A 24,399-nucleotide genomic window follows, 5' to 3' on the forward strand; every position below is an offset into this window, starting at 1 on the left:
AGGTTTATCGTTGTTCAAATCAGAAATTAAAGTTTAAAAAGTTGATTGTACTACATTGTTGTAGTTGACTCAACTTTGTTTTAGAAGTTGTCAAAGTTGTTTTAACGTTTTATCACTTGCTGTCTCAACTTAATACTTTAAGTTAAAACAAAAAATCATTACACATCAATCAAAAAAAAACTGTTAATTACTTGTTTCTACTTAATAATGCAATTAAAACAAAAAAATCGTAAACATCACCACTACAAGAACTTTCCTTAGCTAGTTGAACAAACACACCTTTCTGCATTATTGTAACTTAAAATTTTGAGTTAAAATTAGGGCCGGGACTTTAACGCGTTAATTACGATTAATTAATTACACAAAAATTAACGCGTTAAAAAAATTAACGCATTTTAATCGCACTTATTTTTGCACCGCGGAACGTTTCTCACTGGAAGAGTTTCAGGGGTACCGATTATACTGGAGCACCAACTAACGATCATGACTTCAGACAACAACAATGAACGAAGAAGCAGATGAGACTGCTTTGGTTGGCCCCATGGATGGGAAATTTCGTTTTCAAAAGCGGACGGATGGCAGCGTAGATATATCTTCAGCTGTTCTGTTAATAAAGGTCAAAAAAATGTTTAAAAAATTGCGCTGGTCTTGAAAAATTAAAAACATTGTTTTGTTGCTTAAGCTTCTGTATTCAGTCATTATTCAATGGTATACTAAAATCCATGTGAAAAAAATTGCTTCTCACTGTTCTCAGGTCAAATATTTATATGCGATTAAAATGCGATTAATTTCGATTAATTAATTACAAAGCCTCTGATTAATTTGATTAATTTTTTTAATCGAGTCCCAGCCCTAGTTAAAATAAATTACTATGTTTATACAGCTTCCCTTTTAAAGTTAAGATGACTTAAATTTTAAATTTGTTAGAACTTATATGGTACATGATAGAAGACAGAATTCTTGCATTTGTCCAAAAAATAGAACATTTATTAATAAAACATTGGGTTCTCATACAAAGTTAGTCAAGTGTATCTGACAATATATATATGCGAGAGAGCGAGCCACCATGAGGACCAGGAGGCTACACTTGACACAGTTCAAACAGATTGGAGGCCTGACTATGGACCAACACATTTCACATGTGAACATACACGCAGAAATACACCGTCTCCTTTTCTACACATTTACACGCTTTGAACAGTACATTGGTGTGCATGTACACAACATGCAGTGAATACACATCTGTGCATTTACACTGACAGATTTATTCAGGTAATTTTGGGCCTGACCATAACTGCCATTTGGTGACAAGTGGTCGCCCATCACCCACAAACCTACAGCATTTGTGAGCACTGTGTGTCACAGAAGTCACGCTGGCCATCACAACCATACAATGACACAATCTGAGATAACAGGTTCAACCTCAGTATGAAGAAAAGCGCTGAACTTAAACAAGCGTGTCTCACAATTTGTGTGTGTGTACAATAAGGCAAATGTGAGATATATTATACAATGACACAATCTCGGATAACGGGTTCTTTAAAACCTCAATACAACAGCATCAAAGTTAGACAAGTGTGTCTCACAATTGTTGGGGGGGAGAAGAGTTGAACAATAAGGCAAAAGTGAGACATGTTATACAATGACAATCTGAGATAACAGGTTCATCCTCAATATGAAGAAAAATGCTGAACACCACCAACTACCTGTTTAACAGTGTCAAACTTAGACGAGCGTGTCAGTTTTCTTTGTGTGTGTGTGTGTGTATGTACGTACAATAAGGCAAATGTGAGACATGTTATACAATGACAATCTGGGATAACAGGTTCATTAAAACCACAATATGAAGAAAAATGCTGAACACCCACAAAACATTTGTGTTAATTGAACACACTTATGTCTTTTTGTTCACAGGCGGTATCTAAGAATTTTATTTCTTAGTCCATGGACTCTCGCAGAGCATTCATCTGCTTTAATGCTCATGATGACCTTCTGAAGGAACTCAAAGGTGTACCTCATATTTCTGGGGTGATCAAGATTGAGGCAATAGATGGCTCCCAGTAGCATGGCAAAGCCAGTGGGCACATCTCTGATGTCATGTAGGATGATCTTCTCCTCTGCTACCACAGCCACATTAAAGACTTCCAAAGGAAATACATCCTGTAGAGGGCCTTCATGCCCAATCACTAGTCCAACTTCCATCCCTCCCATTATCACACCGAGGGTTTCGCCATAAGCCTGAAGACATAAAGACATACACATCTTAACTTACACGTCCAAGTTTAAGTCATGGCCATTCGAATAAATAAAGGCTATAACTGTCTAGTGAGTGAGAAAATTATGGGACTGAAAGGCTGTGGTATCAACCAATGATAAATAAAATAACTCCTGCAAATGTAATAAAACATGTACTATATTTGATTGAAAATGTAATAAAACCCAATAATGTCAGAACTTGACCAATAATGTAAAAAATGTCCTGGCTGATACAGTAATACATATAGGGTCCAATAATGCATTTTCAAAAATGTAATATTTACCGCCTGACAGTGTTATAGTTTGTGTTTTAAAGATTTAATGTTATATACATTGGATTTGAAATGAAAGAACATTGTGAGGAAAATGATTAATTATTGGGTCAAGATTCTGAGGATTTCTTGTGTAAAAATTATTGCTTTGGGTATGGCAATACCTCTTATGAACATGACACATGTTGCCCTAGCCACATTTAAAACTAAATCTAAAGAGTGTACTATAAAATGTGTGAATATAGTGTCTTGCATCACACATCCTGATGATGTTGGAGGAATCATCTGAAAGGTAGTGTGGGAGACCAAGTAGGGCAGCTGTTCTTTGGTTTTGGTTTGTGTCCTAAGAAAACAGGTAATAGTAGGTGAATGGAATACACAAGCTAGAATCCTAATCTTAGTACTCTTTGGAAATATTTTTCTACACAGTACATACCTCCTTTTGAAGACAATTCAGAATGCTGCTCAGGGCCAACCTCCTGCCTGATGCAGCAGCTGCTTTGTACAGTTGTAGAAGACTGGGCACCAACTCATCGAGTCCACCCAGAAAGGACTCTAGCAGGTCTTTGGCGACAATTCTTCGGAACTCTGCGATTAACTGAAGCAGATAGACAACAAAAAAAAACAGAGAAAAGGGTATGAGTGAGGGAAAAATAATAGTAGTATAGAGCTGTAGGAATAGAAACACAAAGAATAACAAATATTATTGCAACAAAGAGAACATGCTTTATGACTACATCAGTGCTCAAATAACAAAATATAGGATTTCTATGCTGTACTCAGTTGGCAAAGAATTACCTGTCGCTCACTGAACAATGCAGGTCATCTGTCCATGACAGCAGAGATAAGCGGTTCTTCACCAATGATCTCTTGTCTTCGCTGTGAGAATGTCACAGTCATCAATTCATCCAAGACCTGTAACTCTGGATCTCTCTTCTGCACCTCTAGAAGCATGGTCTCCCGATCCTTCTCCGATTTAACTGCAGTTTGTCCCTAAGGTGGCCATGGCAAGTAGTGGATCTCTCCCTTTTTTGACTTTTTGACTGGCTTGCTCTTTCCTTTTCCTCTTTTTCTTTTATTTACAAGAACTTCAGGGCATCCAGCTGCCATCATCCTCTGACGATAATTGCCCATCTTGAATACCAAGCTGAATTTCCAGCAATACCATCCTTGACCCGACCCTGGCTCCCTGAGGCAAGGGTGCTTGACAACAAGAGCTTTGGCTACACTTTCTAGATTGTTTTTAGTTGGATAGGGAGTGATTTTGGTTATGCAATCAGCCAGTCTGTCCAATATTTCACTCTTCACACTTTTTGAGACGACCATCACAGTTCCGTCATTGGCATAAGCATCATTTGCTACCCTCAGCTGAAACTCAACGTCATGGGAGAAATCTGGAATAACAAACGGATCAGGCCATTCTGTTGAATCACCACTACTGGGGGGACCGGGACTTGCAGTACTACTGCTGGGCAGACTACGGCTTGTAGTACTCTGGGAACTAGGGCTTGCAGTATCTAATGACGAGTCAGAAACCAGATCAGGAAACGTAAACAGAACTTTCAGTGTGGCTCGTTCGGTTGGCAGGTCCTCCATGTCTGTCAAATTGCAGAGCTCGTTCCCAAAGTCTGGATCTTCAAACTGTAAAAGGAAGTTCCCTCTGAGGCCCAGAGTGTTGCGCAGTACTGTACATAGCTCATAAACTGATGGGGGAACATCCTGTAGGGTGACACGTCTTATTTCCTGAGGTGACACAATGACTCGGAGAAGCATCGCTGATGTGGCCCCAGTAACTGAAACACAGAGAACAAACAAGAAAACACTTGGTAAAATAGTAAAAACTCTTAATCTAAAAGAAGTTGTGAATAAAGTGTTAAAACAGTACAAGCCAGATGCATGAAACACAAATGAGCATGTCTTTTACTCTATAAAGTTGTAAAAACAAAAACAAAACAACAACTCTAAAGTCCACTGAACCTAACTGCCAACTCAGCTGGAGATGAGGGACATGGCAAATAGCTGTTTGCCGACATCTAGTGGGGTTGAATCCATATATACAACCTTTAAAGTGTATGCGATTGCACTCGTCAAGCAGTTTCTATCCTGTTATGTGGTCCAAAGAATGAGTGTGTGTTTAAATGTTCCACATCCTCCCCAATCAAAGATTACCTTAATGTAACATGAATGTCCTTGGAGTGATGAGCAGCTTTCCTTCAACGGGGTATGCAGCAAGGGGGGTGTAGTCATTCAGATCATCAGGATCAACAACCACAGTTGCTGTAGGGTCTCTTCTGGCAAGCTGGAAACACCTTAGATGCTCAAGGAAGCTCGCTGTGAACAGTTCCAAGATGAATGATATGCAGCCACCCACTACACAGATCTCCAATACTCTGTCTGTCCAACTGAGAGCACCATTCCTTTAGAATACTTTGTCCCCTTTACGTATGCAATGGAGGTGAGTGAAACATAGTCCAGACCTTCAAACTTATTCCATATAGCTTCTCTGATGGCGGCATCTAAGATGGCCACAGACACAGCTGATACTCGTCCCGTCTCGATGTTTGGCTTGAAAATAGTTGGCATCTCCAAATAATATGACAACATAAGTTGATGTCTTGTGCCCAAAGTGTGCAGAATATTTTTGAAGTTGTAAGTGTTGTGAATCACTTTTTTAAAGAATGAATGTTTGGCCTCAAATCTAATTGTCCAGAACTCAAATAATGGTCCAAATTTCTTGATAAGAACAGGATAATGTTCGAGACAGTGGTGTTTGGGACGTAATTTTGTACCAGGAAATACTTCTAAAAGCAACTGTCTGTGGTAAGAGATTTTGGCTTGAAGGTAGCACAGAGTTTCTGTTGTGAAGGAGGGGCTTGATAACAGCTCCACAATGTCTTTCAGTTCAAGGACCACAGACCAAGTCTTTTCATTCTCTGGAACATGGTGGCCAATCAACAGTGGGAGGAATCTCAGAAGGGCCCAGTTCTCGTGTCCATTGCCACCAATAGTTCCTTTTTTTGAGAAGTTTGTAGTGTCTGAGGTCTGTTAGTTTTGCCAGAAAACTGAAAAGGAAATGATGCTATCCTATCATTAAGGTCATTCAATGTGAAATACTTTTTAGCAATCAAATCTGAAAGACATATGCATAGTTCCACAGGTACAATTCCTTCCAATACATCGTGAAAAAAATCAGGTGGAAACCCTTTTGCAGGATGAAAGTGGGCAAGTCTGCTTAAAGGACAGTCTCTCTTCAAACCATCAACACATGAGGCATCAGTTGTGTTTAGTACATTAATGGCTTCATCAAACAGTTCGGGTGTTCTCAAAATAAATGCCCCACTTCTGACATCATGCTGCTGAATATCTTTAAGGCTAGCCAAACAAAATCTACAAAATGTATCAACATTGAACGACTCTTGGTATCCTGCAAGGGAGTGTGCGCCCAAGTTGTCTGCTGACACGTATACAACAGTACCTTTGATACAAGACCCAAGTCTTTTTACAAATACACCTGTTACCTCTAAATGCGACCCGGCCCCGGATAAGCGGATGAAAATGGATGGATGGACCTCTAAATGCTCAATATCTCTAATCAGAGGCTCCAAAACTTTGCTGTAACCATATTGTTTTATATGTACAGTTTTGCACAATGCAGCTAGATAAATTGATGACAATGTTGATCTAAGTCTTATAGGCAAGTTGAGTATCACCCAATATATACCACAGCTTTGTGCTTCTTTTTTGAAGTCCCCAATGGGTTACAAATTTCAAAGTCATCAATGTATAAGCCAAGAGCTATGCCTAATTCGTCAGAGAGAAGTTTGTTTTCTTTAAAGTATTCACCATCATGAAATGAACTATAATGACCTTCCTGTTCACTGGATCTCTGTAATGTTTGAAGAATCTCACTTCTTTCCAACAACTTACTTAACAAATCTAAAATAGGAACATACACAAATGAATGTTTTTTTCTTGTGCATTTAGCACATACTCAACCGGTTCAACAACTGTAAAGTTCTTTCTGTAAAATGACTGCCTTTTACGCTCTGTGCCCAAACACCATGCCCTTGAAAGAAATTTGAGCGGGTTCAAAGACTGAATTTCATCAGACAATGATGTTACAACAGAGGCATCAGCTGCACAATCATTTTCCTCCAAAACATTCCCTACAATTTTTTAAATATTTTTAAAAGCAAAATCTCCAATGTCAAATAACTCATCAATTACTTCCTGTACTGCAGAATTAGAAACATGTAGAATTGTTTGCATACGGAGAAATAAAGATGCCAACTGATGTTTAATTGCCTCACCATTTTTAAGATTGGGTTCAGCCTCAGCCTCAGGTACTGAATCATGTGAAGGTGATGCCTGAGTATCAGAAACAAATTCCTCTTCTAGTACTGCATTTGTAAGTGTATGGTGTAAAAAAAGCTCAGGTCTTAAACTATTTAGGGTGGAAAACCTGTGATAGCGACTTCTATGACAGGTAAATGTTGACAGTACACTGGACTTGAAAGAGCAGTCTGCAAATGGACATTTAACTGTTTCCTTGTTCCTCAAATGAGTCTTGAGATGAGCAAAGTATTTGTTAATGTTACTAGGCTCTGAGAATGTACACAAATCACAGCATAACTTGGTCACAATTTTGTGATCTTTTTTTACATGTTCTTTCAAATGGTTTTTAAGTTCAGCTTGGGTTTGAAATGTGTTCAAACAGTCTTCATAAATACAGACAAGTCCTGAACACCTCCGATGATGACCGTGACGCTCTTTATAATGCTGGAGTATTCGTCCTTGCCCATTGGAGGAAAACGCACAAAACTTACATTTCCACCTCATGAACTGGACATCCTTGTTGATTTCTGTGAACAGAAAAAACAAAAATAAATTGCATGTTCAAAATAATGAAACCAAAGTACTTATATATTTAGCCCCTAAACTCTTAAATTGTTGAATCTTTCAAAATGTTAAAGGTTGCACTAATGCACTTGCAAACAGGGACATAGTGATTTTGCAAATAACATGCCACATTCTGACCATTATGTACTTTATTCTGACACGATACAATTTTTTGTATTTTTCTATCATGAATTTTAAGCGTTAACATAAAAGTTGTTAATAATTTGCACTAAACAATAATAGAACTACGTCAACTAGAGTAATGAATTACAAACTTGTCTAACATGTATCTAAACAAGTGGTTAATAAGTTATCCATTAGCTACAATACATATATATATACACATAAGTACATTCCACATCTAATTTCCAAAATCACTTGCTTATTGTGTGGTTTAGCTAAAACGTATGCAATATAATGCAACAACCTTGCAAGAATTACAATCTTTTTGTTAAAATAGTCAGTTTGGGTTTTATTATAAGTTGTGTTGCTGTAAATGTAGGATACTGTAGATTATGATTTTGAATATTACATTATAAACTGGACAAAATACAAGAAACACCTCAATATCATCAATTCAGTAACAGTACCAGAAAGTAGCTTGAGTAGCCTACATCTCTAAAAAAAAAGAACAACTTGTCAATTAGTACAAAAATGAATATTAATTTAATGTTTGTTTGTAATAAATACCGTCAGACCCTATCCTTCCTTGCTGACATATAGTCTAAACATTAAAATGAATAACAATAGCCTACAAGTAGGCTAGTTGAAGTGCACAATACAATACAGATTTATTTATTAAGCACATTTAAAAACAACAGCGTTGACCAAAATGCTGTACAAATTATGCACAAAAACAATGGTTTACATTAAACTGGCAAACAGCTGTCACAGATCCTCTCCTCTCTCTGCCGCTGCTGATGTGGATACACACAGAGGTGGCAGAGAGGAGGGGCTGGTTGATTCAGCCTTAAATAATAATTCAACTGCTTTCAAACAGCAAATGTTAGCTAAAACTTTATTTTTATTTAGAAATGATGATCAATTTCAGTTAATTCGCTCCCTATGTCTGTGCAAAACATACCGGAGGGGCATCGAGTTGACTGGAGGGAGCGGATGTCTGTTGCCCGTTTAATGGGAGTTTGAAAAATTCTTTGTACCGTCTTTGGAGAAACTGTTAAGTCACTGTTTACTCCTGTCTTAAAAAAAATATTACCGTATTGACCCGAATATAGGACGACCCTGATTAAAAGACGACCCCTCTTTTCAAGACTAATCTTCAAAAAAAGACTCTTATAACCAAAATTCACCTCTCAATAACAAACTCACATACCCTCCTGTCAATCTCTTGGAAGCAGCCGCTTAGAGAACCACGATAAGCTTTTCTCTTACTGTTCGTGTTTTCAGACGGTCTTTTTGGATCCGCCATCTTCAGACGTTACACTCCTTAACTCCATATTTCTTGGCTGGCTGACAGTTGTTTGGCACCTCCGCTGCATTGACCACCTTTATCTTAAAATTAGCATCATAGCTTCGGCTCAGATGTCTGTTAACTTGCCCCACTTTTGATCCTCTGTGCTCCGTATTAGAGTTGCACGATACCTGCGGTACCCACGGTACCCCGCGGTGCCAAATCCTAACGGTTCCTACTATACTAGAAATTCTACACGACGGTACTACCGTGGATTACTATACTACCGGTGCCACTTTCCGCTATATAGCGGCCGCCTCTACTCTCCTCCCGGCTTCTCACTGCATGCTACTCCCTTGTAAACAAACCCACATGCTAACTACTGCAACCGAACTACACAGCTGCTGAATGATTGGCTGTTTGCCTGTTACTGGTGATGTCCGGGGATATGATAGGCTGTTTCCGCACGCTGGGTCCGCCCGTGTGTTAGCTGATTGGCTGTTCGTGTGTTTCTGCCGGCAAGAACGAACTCCGTGAAGACAGCTCCGCTTCGATAGAAATTCGCTTCAAAACAAACAACAAGCTAAAGTTCGGTCTCACCCAGATGCGAGCTTACAGTCACTAACACGAGACAACACACTCACCATGGCAGAAGCACCAGGCCCGAGCGGCGAGTCTGCCGCGGCGGCGTCTCAGTGGCACCACTAATTTTGCTCAAAAAACCAAACTCCAAAAGTCACATTTGGAACTATTTTAGCTTTAAACAAGGCACAGATGGTAAAGCAATAGACGATGGCCGTCCACTGTGCAGGCGCTGCCACCAAGCTATAGGAGCCAAAGGAGGGAACACATCCAACCTCATAAACACCTGCAGGGTCGTCACCCAGATTTATATGTCGAATACCAGGTTAGTATGCCCTGTTTATTTTCTCATTGGCTAATATTAGTCTATATGTTCCGTGTACAGGCTGAGGAATGAAGAGTTAAAGGATGTCAAAGTATAAAGCACCTAGAAAATGCATAAAAATATAGTTTTCACAGGGAATCAGTTCCTGTTTATTGTATTTTGTCCTCTATGGTTTATTATGTTATATTATTGTCAAATAGATATTTTTAAAAGACAGGATTTGTTATCCTAAGTTGATTATTTATATTAGTTAAACATAAATAATGTGCAAAGGAAACTAAATGATTATATGATTTCAACCATATAAATTCTAACTTCATTTATTTGTTTTTTATTGCTCGTATGCTTTTGTTCATGTACTCTTATTGACCCAGTTATGAACTAAAACCATTAGGACCATTAGGCTAATTTGTTAGGTATTTCCTACTCCTTATTTTAGAGAGAGCCATCCAACCCAAAAGGGAAGCAACCCATGGCCAAGACCATACCTTCTTTTTTTTTTAATTTTAACTTTTTAATAAATGTTATTCATAAAAATATTTGTTTCAGTCTAATTCATGCTTCACTAGTATTATGTTTATCATGCACCAAACAACATTATAAGTAATTAATAAGTATTTATAACTTGTACAAATACATTGCAGTTCATAAAAATAATGATAATAAAAAAAGGCTGCAGTATCGCGATAATACCCGGAACCGTGATACTTTGTCTGGTATAGTATCGTGGTTACTCATTTTGGTATCGTGACAACTCTACTCCGTATAATCACCGCGTCTCTCCATTTTTAATCTCCTGTGACTTCTTCTCCGTTGTGACTGACAGATAACCCCAGCCACAGTGTCACTGACGTCTGCCGTTGCGGTCGTGTAGGACCCAGACAACTATCAGCATGTGTCAACGGTTAGACCCCGACTATAAGCAACCCCACTTTTTCACATAATTTTCATCGAAAAAAACCTCGTCCTATATTCGGGTCAATGGTATTTTAACATGACCAAGTCCACCTCTGCTCTGATATCCGCTATGAGTGCCCTGCGTTCACGCAGACGTGCTGCAAACACGCACCAAACACGAGGTACAAAAAAAAAGAAAGAAAGAAAAGCAGGGTTCGTACACATTTTTCAAGGTCAAATTCAAGCACTTTTCAAGCACTTTTAAGGGTCATTTTCAAATTTTTCCAGCACCATATCGCTGGGGTAAAATACATGAGCTACAGGAATATATACACTCATTTTTATTTTTTTCACTTTTTATCACAATTATGTACATTGTGTTATGCTGTAAACTTCTAAAATTATGTTTCATAATAGCTAAAAGTTTAGAAATTAAAGGAGAACACAAAGTTTTATCCAAAAAAATGGAAGCCTCTTGGCGTTCTTCAGACACACTCGCACCGAGACAGAGAGACCTGAGAGCACCCTGTAATTTCTTTGACATAAATTTGTATGTTTCAAAATGCAGTGTTGGGAGTAACGCATTACAAGAGTAATGCAATTACTGTATTGCATTACTTTTTGCTGTAACGCAGTAATGTAAGGCATTACAAAAAAAATATTTTACTTGGTACAAATCCCAGTAACACGTGTTACAATGCATTTTAAACCCGAAATTAAGTGGTGTGTTGTTTTTATACAAATTCGCCAACAACTTCCTGTTAGTGCTGGAGAACTATTCATTGAGGAGAAGACGACTGCAGCAGCAGACAAGTTGGACTCTACGCTCGCAAGATGGACATACGCTCATTATTTTCAGTTCCTCAGAGACAAGGATGTGAAGAACATTATAGCTACGTGCACTTTGTGTGCAAAACCAAAAGATCTCTCTACCTCGCGAAACAACACAAGTAATTTAACGAAACATCTAGAGCGGTGCCACACTAACATTAAGCTAGTAACCAAACGAAAGCAAACTGAGGATGAGAGCAGAGAAAAAACTAAGCAGCAAAAACATTCTCCCGTTCTGCGATGCTTGAACCTCAAGAAGTGAGGAGACTGTAGCAGAGTATGTTGTCGAAGATATGCTGCCACTTTCAACAGTGGATTCTCCGTCTTTTAGAAAAATTGTGAGCAAGATCCCCGTCCAGGCTAGCAATAACAAGGAAAGCTATCATTGCCTCAACAGGTTAGTGCTGCTGGGCTACTGACTATAATATATCAGCCAATAGAACAGCGACATAACGTCAATCTGTTTCACATCAGTCTGTATCCAGATAAAACATACAAAAACTTCATAAACATTAGCTAAAGGGCCTTACAATGTAGGCTAATCTTACTTTATTAGAAGTAAGTCATGAAAATGGGAGAAAAGTGAACATTTCCTTTTCACACTTAAAGCTCTTACGTATGTTAGTGCCTGGTGTGACGGTACAGAGACAAACTGAACAGTCAGTTTCTGACTGGCACTTTCAGCTCTGGTGCATCAAATTCGACCTTCTCTTCAGCCATCCTTCTCTATTGCTACCAGTCTGCATGTGTAACGACACACGGACAATCAGGCGCTAACTTAACGAGGTCACTTAACGTGATTAATAGTGTGTTAATTATTATTTAGCGTGTTATGGTTTAGCTAACGTTAGCGGTTAACATAAAGTGTTAACGTGCAGTGTTGGCCTGAGTTACTCAAAAAGTCTTAACTTACATTTCTTGTGACTGGAGAGCGCAGACTCTCCCATTGCACAAATCTGCAAATCTTTTTTGCAGACCTTGCATGACGCCACTCTTTGATTCGGTCCTTATCTTAACCATAGTTTGTACTTATCATTTTGAAGCCAACGCTTGTTAAAACAGCAGCCTCCCGGCATTTTGTCATCTCCTGCTGTCTCTCTTCGAAAGGGGGGGGGGGGTCACACACAGACCGGCAGGTCGCGGAGAGGAGCAGAGAGGCTCAGCGGAGCCCAGGAGGAAACATCTCCACATACGGTTCTCTTACTGATTTTATTTCTCCTTGTTATAAGCAAACTATCCAGTCTGATCCCAATTTTGTGAAAGACAGAGTATATGACATTAGCATAGACATAATGTCAAGCACTTTCAAGCACTTAAACTAAAATCCAAGCACTTTTCAGACCTTGAAAACACAACATTGAAATTCAAGCACTTTCACGGATTTCAAGCACCCGTACGAACCCTGGAAAAGGAGGGGGGAGAGGGAGAAAAGTTCGCTCAGAAACGAGTTTAGTTTACTTTGTGTTTCGCACTAACAGCGTGAGCAAAGCATGAGCAGCTTTTTTCTGAATATTGAACATTCATTGACTATTTGGGTTAATAAAGTTGTTTGAACCAGAACCTCCAGAGTAACGTAATGCCGACGTTAACGTTACCCTTGGACCGAAAGTGGCTAACTAGTAGCCTAGCTAACTAGCTAACTCCCGTTCTTCTTGAGTGTGGAGGGGAACTCGAGTGAAAAAACTCGGCGGCACATGAAATAAACAACGAATATTACGGTAACTACACCAGTTAATTATATATTTAACGTTTTACACGTTTTAACCGAAGGAGACAGTTTAAATTAGTCCACCATGGGGGGGGGGGGGGGGGGGTTATCGTTAACTCATCAATGCCACGAATTTAGCTTTTCCAGGCTATTAAAAAACACAACCTACATACTAACTGTTTTTAAGTTACTGCACCAACGATTAATGGGAAAAAAAAGTAATATGCATATATAATAATAAACATTAAAAAAGAGATAAACTCACCTTCCACAGCTCTGTCCACCTAACCGGTCTTCTCCACGCAGAGTAAAGCCAGTGTTGTATTGCTCCGCCTCCTTTAAGGCTGTTGTCAGTGAAATAGTCTCGTTCCGCTGGTGAAAGTAGTCCTTTCTTGTTAACCGCAAAATGTGTATATTTTGGATGAAATTCGATGTGTGACCCAGCTGCAGTGTTTAAAGGGATAGTTCGGGTTTTTTCAAACCGTAAAAAACACGTAACTGGGTGGAATACAGCGCGAGGCCCAGTTGCTGGATGAGAGGTTTACTTCCGATGAAAACGAAACTTAACTATCCGTATCCTTCCGCATTAGCGCTAATGCGTAGGGATACGGAGGTTCTGCGGTTGAGAAAATGTAGTGCCAAAAGAAAGCGCGGTCTGACAGAGATGTAAAGCGGTGTGAATTTTCCCTATACAGTGTACACTTGAACTGATGTAAAACATTTTAGGTGAATCTTGTTTTAGGTGGTTATTTTGGTTTTTTCTCTGGACCCCGTTCACTGCAGTACAAAGCTGAGCATCTGAGCTGGGGCGGCTGTATACTCCAAACTGAGGCTGCGCAGATCGGTGATTACGATAGGAAACAGACCGACTATAGATATGTACTTTATATGACCGCACTTCAAAAAACCCAAACTATCCCTTTAAATGATTATTCCCATTCTTCAACCTTACCTTGGTTTAAGGAAGACATTTTAACTAAAAAGTCACAGCAAATAGATTTTTCTGTGTCACTTCCGCTTTTTTCCTCTTTTTTTTTCCCTATCTGACAAACCCAAGTTCAATCAACACATACAAATCAGTCAAAATTATTAGATAGTCAACATAATGAGTAACTGTAAGTTTTACTTTCCTGCCTTTTTCCTCATCTTTCTTTTTCTTACTGATGACTTACAAACCCAAGTTCAATCAACACATACAAATCTGAAAAAATTCTCAAAGAGTCAGCACAATGAATAACTGTAGGTTTTACTTTCTAAAACTTGTAAAGTTGCGTTCAAAATCCAAAACTTGTCAAAGCTCTTTGTGTTAAAGAGAGGTAGAAAGTGGACATAACTAAACAAGGCTGTCATGTTTTTCAGTGCACTTTCTGTGTGTGTGTGTATACCAGAGGAGGCTCGTCCATAGAGGCAGAGGAGGTTGGTCCTCCTCTATTTTTGAGAGGCAAGAGGAAGATCACATTTTTTTTTTAAGAAAGAGTAACTGGTTGAAATAAATCATTACCAAATCTCAGTATCATTTATAAAATATTATATATATATTATATCATTAAAAAAAGTTTCTTCTTTGGAAGAAAATCCACTTAAAACGGTTCAACAGCGACAGCTGCAGACGGAGGAGACAGAGCAGTCTGTGAGAGGAGCAGGGAGCAGGAAGGTGGGGGCTAGAGGAGGACGGAGGGCTTCTGTCCTCCGTAGGAGGGATCTCCTTCCATTGACTCAATGCATTTAAGATTTTTTCATGCTGATCTATGATTGGCTAAGATACGTAATTTGACGCGCTAAGGGAGGACGTCCTCCCTTACCAATCAGCAACCACAATACAAGATTGACAGCAGGTTGGTCCAATAACAGTTCCCAAATTTCATTTTCACATTTATACAACCGTAAACAAAAAATACTACTATGTATTTTACAGCTTTCACTGCCAGCCATGCTCGGACAAGAAATATGGAGTTTTCAGCGATATTGGAATCGGTTTCAAGGAAATATAAGTGAATTTCTGAAAGAAAAAAAACTGTTAGGAGAAATCAGAGAGAAGTTTCGTTTCTTTCGTACAGAGCAGCAACAAAGCCACTGTCGTGAAAGTCATGGGTTGAGTGCTAAGATAGCACAGGGGTAGCGCAGTTACCTCCTAATCATGTGACTGGGGTTCGAATCCTGAAAGAGATAGAAGTTTTTTTTTTTTTTTTTTGTCTTGTATATTAGCTTTTTAATGAAATGTTATTTAAAGAAGTCTTGTAAGTCATTGTTTTATTGCTTAATTTTCATTGAATATAAGAAAGTAGGGTTAATTAGTTGACTTGGATAAAATAACATGACACCGTGGACTGGTTTTCCTCCTGTCCTCCCCAATTTTTTCAGTCACCAGCCGCCACTGGTGTATACAGACAGACAGTTCATATTTACAGACAACAGAATGTGACAGCTTTGTCACAATAACAACTTCAAATTTGGATTCTTTGTAATTGCTTCACTTCAAACGGTCACACAGTGGCTCATCAAGAGTAGATGAATAGCCTAAAAGTTGTCTTACTGTAAATGATCATGTTCTGTTTTCCTTGTAATGTCACCATTAAATACATTTGAACTTTGTCTATCTGGTACATTATAGTAAGTCTTGCCTAATAACAATACAATACAATTACAACAGTAATTAATTATTATGATGACAACTGTGCTTAGGTGCATGATTATATCACAGCTGAGAGCCAATTAGGGCAAAGTCCTGACGTCATGAAGGTGGGTCTGGGGTCGCGCAGTACCTGGAGAGCAACTGCGCGAATGCTCTGCAGCAGCCTTGCTCCCGCGATAACTTAAGGCCATGTGACATCAGATGCGGAGCAGAAACCACTCCCATCCAGGTCATCGTGGACACGTTTTAACCAGCATGCATCACGATTTATGCAGCACTGCGCAGGAAAAGGGTCTAGCTGCAGCCGCAGCCAAGCCAGAGCCGCTACAAACCACGCCCATTACAAAACACGCCCCCTACAAAACACGCCCATACAACACTACGGTGGCTGTGGAGGCCCAGAGCACTTAGAAAGCAAACACAAAGGAAACAAAGCAATAACCAGATCATTTTTAACAACTTTAACGGTTGATTCACAACATTAAATGCTTTTCAATGCAAACAATGTGCTTGAAACAATAAATATATACAAAAATAGAAAGTTAAGTAATAAAAAAAATAAAAGATTGGGATAAAAGATTAATCTGATAAAAGATTATATAGGACTGCTAAATCTGGTGCATGCATCTTTTCATTTTTTATATAAGTGACTAATGTATGTGCACAAGGTTATTTTAAACTCAATAAAATAAAATATTTACAATAATAATAATAATTAGTAGTAGTCATTTCAATTAAAATAGGTTGTTTCCACCAGCCGTTTTTCTAAGAGCTACACTGTCACAGAGCTTGGCCTACTACATCAGATGCCATAATTATCACTCTAAGGTGATGATTTCTCATGGGTTAACAGAAAAGATTGCTCGCCCTTTGACACAAATAAAATGTATTTATGTATCTATAAATATGACCATGCACAGGTCTTTAAAATATGTACCTCAAAACACAAAAGTTGAGACAAATAAATTAGCCAGCAACAACTTTTATTGGCAATAAAATAAAGCATTATCATTTCACAGACTATTTTTTAATTCATCCTACATACACACTAAAGCGTCTTCAAAAACTCCTCAGAGTCCAGGGCTCTTCTGAGTTTTTCAGCATATGTTTCTAGTTGCTGTAGAGCCTCCTTGCTCATGTTGTTTGTCAAGTAATGAGCCAACAGCCGTTTTTCACTGATGAGACAAAATGGAAGAAAATAGCGATTAGTAAAAGGAAATTCACACGGAAAGGCTGTCATAAACAATGTAAAAAACAATACTTATAGGTATTAGCACTCTCCTTATGCATGTAGCATACCTCAAGTCATACTGCAGTCCACATTTATACACTTCTGTCGCTCTGTCAATGGAAAATGCATGGACAGCTGAAAGGGCGTGGACTGTTGCCTGTGTCATGAGGTGAACAAAAGGACATCTTTCATTTAGACATTTAAGTTGTCTGTCATGTTGCAGTTAACAAGATATTAACCATAAGTTAAAGACTGACAATAATAACAATTATACGAAATGTTAATATAATAAATAAAAAAGTTTCATAATTTACCTCTGGCAGAAGCACATCCATAACAAATGCCACGTGATTGTGACATCTGGCTGTCTGTGCTTCAACCAGGCTTGTCAAGAAGCCCAGCACTCTGTCCAGCTGCTCATCCTCCACAAAGAAAATGATCACCCTGCCCTTTGATGTTGCCCATGAGGATGTAACTTTTCATGCAATGACCGCCTGTAAATATATATATTTCTTAGGAGAATGCTCAAAATAAATGTACGAACACTAGGCTAACAGAAAATGTTTCACTTAAATCATTCATTTAACATATTTTGACCAAAATTAGTTACACTATGTGACTTAAATTCCATTTTCAAACTCACTTCAAGATATTGCAGTAGACCGTTATCCTGAGTGATGAACATTACATGAAGGTCACTAGTGACTTTTCTATGGTGTTCAGCTTGCTGAGCCCTTTCCTAAAATTTGATCAAACAGCATTCAGATGTTAAACGTAATTATTCTGGTTAAGTATATCAAATAAGATTTGTTGTTTGTTGATCCTTTGCATGTCCTTACCACAAGCCTGTCGAAAGATGCGTCTTCACTCAGGATCCCAACGTCTCTGGTTGTGGTGACCACATCATGTTGGTCCATGCTGTCATTATAGTCCTTAATCAAGACACACAAAGTCATGGCTTAGTGCACAGCTGTGAACACTGGATATGTTGTTCTCTTGGGTTAATCTTCACTCACATTAACATGCTCTCTGGGTGGAAAGCTGTAAGGCCTCTTACTGTACATGTGGTCGGTGTCCTGTGGACTCTGCAGAAAGCAAACCATAATTGTGTCAGTTTGTTTTATGGGGATCCAGGTAGGATTGACATTTGCACTTAAAATTATCGCACCCCCATTGCAAATTAGGTTTATTGACAAAATGTACAAACTTTCTGCTTTTTACAATAAACAGATCAAACATGAACAATTTAAATGGATTCAAGAATACATCTGTCATTTTTGCAATAAATGTATTTGTATGTCACTTTCTGACATGCACTTAAACATCACCGTTAATAAATATTTAGCCAGTACAGTTATTTGAAGTGATATAAAACATGACCCTATTTTTTAATGTTTCTGTGTGTCAAAATAACACATTGATATGTTGAGTTAAATGACAATATTCTGCGTCTACGTGCCGTGTTCCCTCAATTCTTCTGTTATCATCCCTTGCTCAGTCATTAATCTGATTTTCATAACGTAAAAGACGACACAAAATGGGTTTGCTTACGCACATTTTCAGTGTATCGGTTTGACGAAATGTGTTTTTTTTTTTTTTACAAATAGTCCGGTGTCTTTGAAAAACAGTCATTAATGCTCTTTCTGCCTGGCAAAAGACGTCTCAAACATTAAATTAAACGTCAACATGTTCCCAAAATGTAAACGACCTAACCTGAAACGGTATCTCCATCTTGTCTGCCTACAGGCGCTGCTGACAACTGCGGTTGGCGAACGTACGGTTAAAATGACATGAAGTGTTCAATGTTTACACCTCCTAACCGGGAACTTAAAAATAATATAAATGCGTCTCACCTGAACTGGCATTGCCGTCTTGTCTTGGCTGCATTTGCCTTCTTCTTCTTCTTCTTCTTCTTTGACTGCTTGCATTTGCTGCTGTGAGTTTAATCGTCCTTCCCGGCCACCGTAGCAACACGTAGGCGTAGTTTGTAGAGGCGTGGTTTGTATGGGGCGTGGTTTGTAGTGGCTTCGGGGGTCGCAGTGGCTGCAGTTGGGTATTATTGGTGCGCAGCGCTGCTTGATCTTGAACTCGCCTAATACAATGCACATCCGGACCGGTCAAAACCTCCGCATAATCTCGTGTGAGAAAGTCGCGGTATGAAAAAGTGTCAGAACAAGCTCTATGTTTGATTTTTTTAATTTATTTTTTTCTAATAAGTTTTAAGAATTGATCCAAAGCGATCCAAGAGGGACTGGATATGTAAAAAACCAGGTGAGGACTCCTTTAAGGATTTTTAGGCCGTCTTCTGATTTTATAATGGGTGTGTATTGCGTGAGCTAGAGTGCGTGACATCATCGCTACAGTGGAGAGCAGATGGAAGACATAAAAATGTAGGAAAATGTAGGAAATCTTGTTGGCTTTCAGCTGATGGTCTTATTTCAGAGGTAGGACTTACGCTTTTGGCTGCTAAAGCCCCTGAGGGAAAAGCACAACAGCAACTCCCCCATGAGCTGCAATTTCTTCCTCTTCAGCTTTTATCATGCAGCAGGTGACATCTCCCATCCCATCAGTTAATCAGTTCTTCTCTGATCTGGCTGGATTCTCTGGATTTTTTTCAAGATCATCCAAGAGAACCAGTGTGTGTGACAGAGTGGTGGCACACAGACTCCCAAGAGCAAACAGAGTAGGCGGGTACACACTACAGGATTTTTCAAACCTTCACAGATTAGCAGACCACACACTTGATAACAAAAGACAGATCGCACAAGATCTCTCTCTGCTGATCTTATAGTGTGTGGTGTTCTCCGTAGTGCACACCACATCCTAACCGATTCTTCAGCAGAGTATCAGGTTCTTCACGCTCAATATTACAAATCTCGCGTGGTCAAACGTGACTTCAGTGTAAACAAACATGGCGGACGAACCGGAGGATGCAGTGGTGGTTGTTTTAGGCATAGACATATATACATAGACGCCTCATTGAGCGGGTTGGCCCGCTGCTGCGATACGTCAACGTCGCCGCCATATTGGAGGAGGCAGATCCGCCCCGTGAACTAATACGAGTCAATGGAGTGAACTTTATAAAGCTCCTTCTACAAAGTGCTATAAGTTAATGTGTCTCATTTACACATTCACACACATACGGATATATTCAGGAAACAGAGAGGAACCAAAAACAACGTTCTCTGAGGATTATAAATGTTAGCTAATCCTCATATGTTCAGTATACAGGCCGGCACCAAACCATTTTATAATGTTTTTATGAGTGTTTACAGCTACTAATGTATGCTACGCTGTTACTGTGATGATACGTGACAGTTAAATATTTAATCTGTCCACAATAACCACATCCTGACATGCAAATGTGGCATCTGTGTGAATCAAAAACACCGTCATTTTATGATTTTTGACTAATAATATCATGGCGACAAAAATAAAGTCTGCAAATCAAGATGAGAAACTGCAACAGCAGTGAAGAGATACACACCATGACAAATATGGTATAAAATAACATTTCATGGTAAAAAAAAAAGTGAAGTATCAGCAGGCTACTATTATAAATATGCACCATATATAGTTTTCATCATTATTATTAGTGAAATCATAGTAGTAGTATTTTCTGCATATTCTTGACTTTGAATGGGAGCAGCTGTAACGCTTGAATTTCCCATCGGGGATCAATAAAGTATTTCTGATTCTGATTCGTATATTATGCAGTCAGTTGTCCATATAAAGTTAAATTAGATTAACCAAGTTGACAGTATGGCGGACAGATGTCTCATTTGCATGTCAGGATGTGGTTATTATGGACAGATTGAATATTTAACTGTCATGTATCATCACAGTAACAGCGTTACATACATTAGCAGCTGTAAACACTCATAAAAACATTATAAAATGGTTTGGTGCCGACCTGTATACTGAACATATGAGGATTAGCTAACATTTATAATCCTCAGAGAACGTTACAGACGTTGTTTTTGGTTCCTCTCTGTTTCCTGTATATGTATGTGTGTGAATGTGTAAATGAGACACATTAACTTATAGCACTTTGTAGAAGGAGCTTTATAAAGTTCACTCCATTGACTCGTATTAGTTCACGGGGCGGATCTGCCTCCTCCAATATGGCGGCGACGTCGACGTACGGTCCAGCGCTCAATGAGGCGTCTATGTATATATGTCTATGGTTTTAGGCCTATTACAGACTGAAAAAGTCATGGAGACGGCGAGAGTGTGGGCTGTATGCATTACAGCGCGAATTGGAGGTGAGTAAAAATTGTCACAAGTATTACAGATAGCTTCGAGAGCAGCGCTGTGCGCTCTGGCCCCCGGTACTGCGGGTAACCAGGGCAACAGGTAAATAAAAGGCTGACGGAGAAACACAGCTGACTCAGCTCGCGTCTTGATTGGCTGTTTGTCCGGTACATGTGACATCACACGCTGTGCGTGCTCGGCTCCGCTCGGAACACCTCACACATTACAGGATTTCTAGTCGCAAATATTAAACATGTTCATTATTTACGATCTCTCCTTCCGACGCCTTCCGAGAGGATCTGACCGGACAAAATCACTCTTAACACACCCCCAGGGTTCGTACGGGTGCTTGAAATCCTTGAAAGTGCTTGAATTTCAATGTTGCGTTTTCAAGGTCAGAAAAGTGCTTGGATTTTAGTTTAAGTGCTTGAAAGTGCTTGACATTATAACTCTGTGTCGTTCACAAAATTGGGATCAGACTGGATAATTAATTTCTGAAGTTTTTGCTATTATGAAACATAATTTTAGATGTTTACAGCATAATACAATGTACATAATTGTGATAAAAAGTGAAGAAAAAAATCAAGAGAATATATATTCCTGTAGATGCGTATTTCACCCCAGCAATAAGGTGCTGGAAAATCTTGAAAATGACCTTTAAAAGTGCTTGAAAAGTGCTTGAATTTGACCTTGAAAAATGTGTATGAACCCTGCACCCCACACCACAGGAAAATCAGACACGATGTCCTTTGCAAACAACAGATAATCGTTCCTTTGCTGGCTTTTATCGTAAGGTGGGGAAATCGGGACAAAAATCACCCCGATTATCCTGTAGTGTGTACCCCCCTTGAGATGGAACTTCCATATCTGTGCAGTGAACACTGTTTTAGCACAAAGGTGACATCATCCAGTGTTTTGAAACCATTAGGGGAGTTTGAGCCTACCACTGTGCGAGAAGCTGGAAGGTTTGTGGGGCTACTGGAGGATGACTCTTTCAGCTTCTTCCTGAAACTATTTCATTGCATCATGCTTCGTGTGCACATTCTCTTCAGCCAGCTCAAGAGGCGGACCATCGACTCAGTCTTTGTCCAGGGAATCATGCAGCAGTTCACACAATTTTTCTGACTTCAGCGTACATTATTTCACACTTGCAATAGCAGGCCACCGAATCATAAAGCAATGACTTCCTCAGCGGAAGGTGTTGCTTGAGTATGCCCCGACGGCAGCATGCATCGACGGCGGCATGCCCCGACGCGCGTGGACTGCGAGGGCCTGTTCAACGCTGCTTGCAGCTTTAATTTTTCTTCTGGCTTCCTCTTTTTACTCATGTATGCCGTTGTTGGTAACAGAGGTATCGGTAGTTGTTTTCTTGCTGATGGTTGTTGCTCTTCCAATGCTTTCTCTGAGCTGCTGAAGCCGCTCTCGTAGATATGAGCTTGACCGAGCGGAGCTGAAGAGGAAGGGGGCGGGAGCTGTCCGCAGCGTGTGCATGAGCAGTGACTGACAGCTGTCAAGACAGTCCATCAAACACCATCCTGGCTCTGATTGGTTCTTGTTGCCCGATCGCGGTGGATTCTGGCAATTTGCAGTAGGAGCAGTAGGCGGGACTTAATGAGCCTGTTTTTTTTTTTTTTTTTTTTTACAGATTACTAGTTTCATGTAATGCTGCCTTTACAGTTTTAGCAAATATGACAAAAAGTCACTTTTATAAGAGTGACCAACTGCACCTTTAAAACACAAATCATCACAGACAAATGGAATCGACCCCCCCCACAGAGCACCACCTCCTCACAAGGCCTGTCACCACCAAAGATATACAACTGCACTTAAAAAGATGAAAAATAAAGCACCGGGAGAAGACACCATCCACACCATACTTATCAAACAAGCACCAGTCATCTTCAGCACCTTGGACAGCTCTACACCACTTGCCTCACCACCGGCCAATTCCCTTCACCCTGGAAGACTGCACTTGTCACCATGATCCACAAACCTGGAAAAGACCCCCACGATGTCACCAGCTACCGCCCTATTAGCCTCCTCAGCCACATCGGAAAACTCTTTGAACGAATCATCACCTCCCGACTCAGTAGTCACATCGAATCAATAGATCTCATCGGTATCCATCAAGCAGGTTTCAGAAAAGGCAGAGCAACAACAGACAACATTCTCCGACTATCTGAGGACATCTACAGAAACTTCAATAAAAAACAAATCACCCTGGCAATATTCTTCGACATCGAAAAAGCTTTTGACAAAGTATGGCATAACGGTCTCATATACAGATTACTGGACACCAACCTCAAACTCCCCAAACCCACCCAATCCATCATCTCCAGCTTCCTCAACAACTGCCACATCAAGGTCAAAGTCAACTCAGCCACCTCAACACCATTCACCCCCCAAGCAGGAGTACCACAAGGCGCAGTTCTCGGTCCACTTCTATTTCTCATCTATACCTCAGACATCTACTACCCCCCAGCCACCATAGCCAAAGTTTCTCAGTTTGCCGACGATCTCTGCTACTGGTCCAGCTCAAAATCTCCACAACTAGCAGCCAATAAACTCCAACATTGCATAACAGAAATAGAAACCTGGTCAAGCATGTGGCGCATCAAACTCAACCCTGTCAAAACCCAATGTGTCATCTTCACCAAAAATCAACACCTACAGCTCAACAACATCAACCTCTCATTATTCAACCAACAAATCAGCATCAGCAACGAAGCAACTTTCCTCGGAGTAACCTTTCAAAGCAACATGACCTGGACCAAATTCATCACAAAACTGGAACATAAAGGAAACACCAGACTGAACCATCTCAAAGCCCTCTGCGGAAAGCATGGCGCATCACCCTCAACAATAATCAAAGTCTATCTAGCCTACATCCGACCCCTGTTTGAATACTCAGTCCCCGCCTGGATCACCCTCACTGACAACCAGATACAACGCCTCCAAGTCATACAAAATAAAGCACTAAAACTGGCTCACCATCTCCCAAATTATATCAGCAACCATTACATTCACAGAATAACCGGCATCCAGACCATCAGACAGAGACACCAAGTAATAGCCCTAAGATATTTAAGCACAGCAATAAA

General features: G+C 39.7%; 1 long non-coding RNA gene across 4 annotated transcripts; it reads right to left on the reverse strand.

The window, feature by feature from the left end:
- Positions 1-960: 960 nt before the first annotated feature.
- On the reverse strand, positions 961-13,807 carry LOC115582437 (uncharacterized). Of its 4 annotated transcripts, XR_003984175.1 has the most exons (7): positions 13,447-13,807; positions 7,355-7,390; positions 4,698-5,590; positions 3,327-4,321; positions 2,965-3,126; positions 2,789-2,871; positions 961-2,238 (listed from the first exon to the last, which is right to left on the reverse strand). It is a non-coding gene; the product is annotated as an uncharacterized LOC115582437 (long non-coding RNA). The 4 variants fall into 4 exon arrangements; XR_003984173.1 differs by lacking the exon at positions 2,789-2,871; XR_003984172.1 differs by having other exon boundaries at positions 961-2,871.
- Positions 13,808-24,399: the final 10,592 nt, after the last annotated feature.

Source organism: Sparus aurata, chromosome 5 (genome assembly GCF_900880675.1).
Source record: "Sparus aurata chromosome 5, fSpaAur1.1, whole genome shotgun sequence".
Lineage (NCBI taxonomy): Eukaryota > Metazoa > Chordata > Actinopteri > Spariformes > Sparidae > Sparus > Sparus aurata.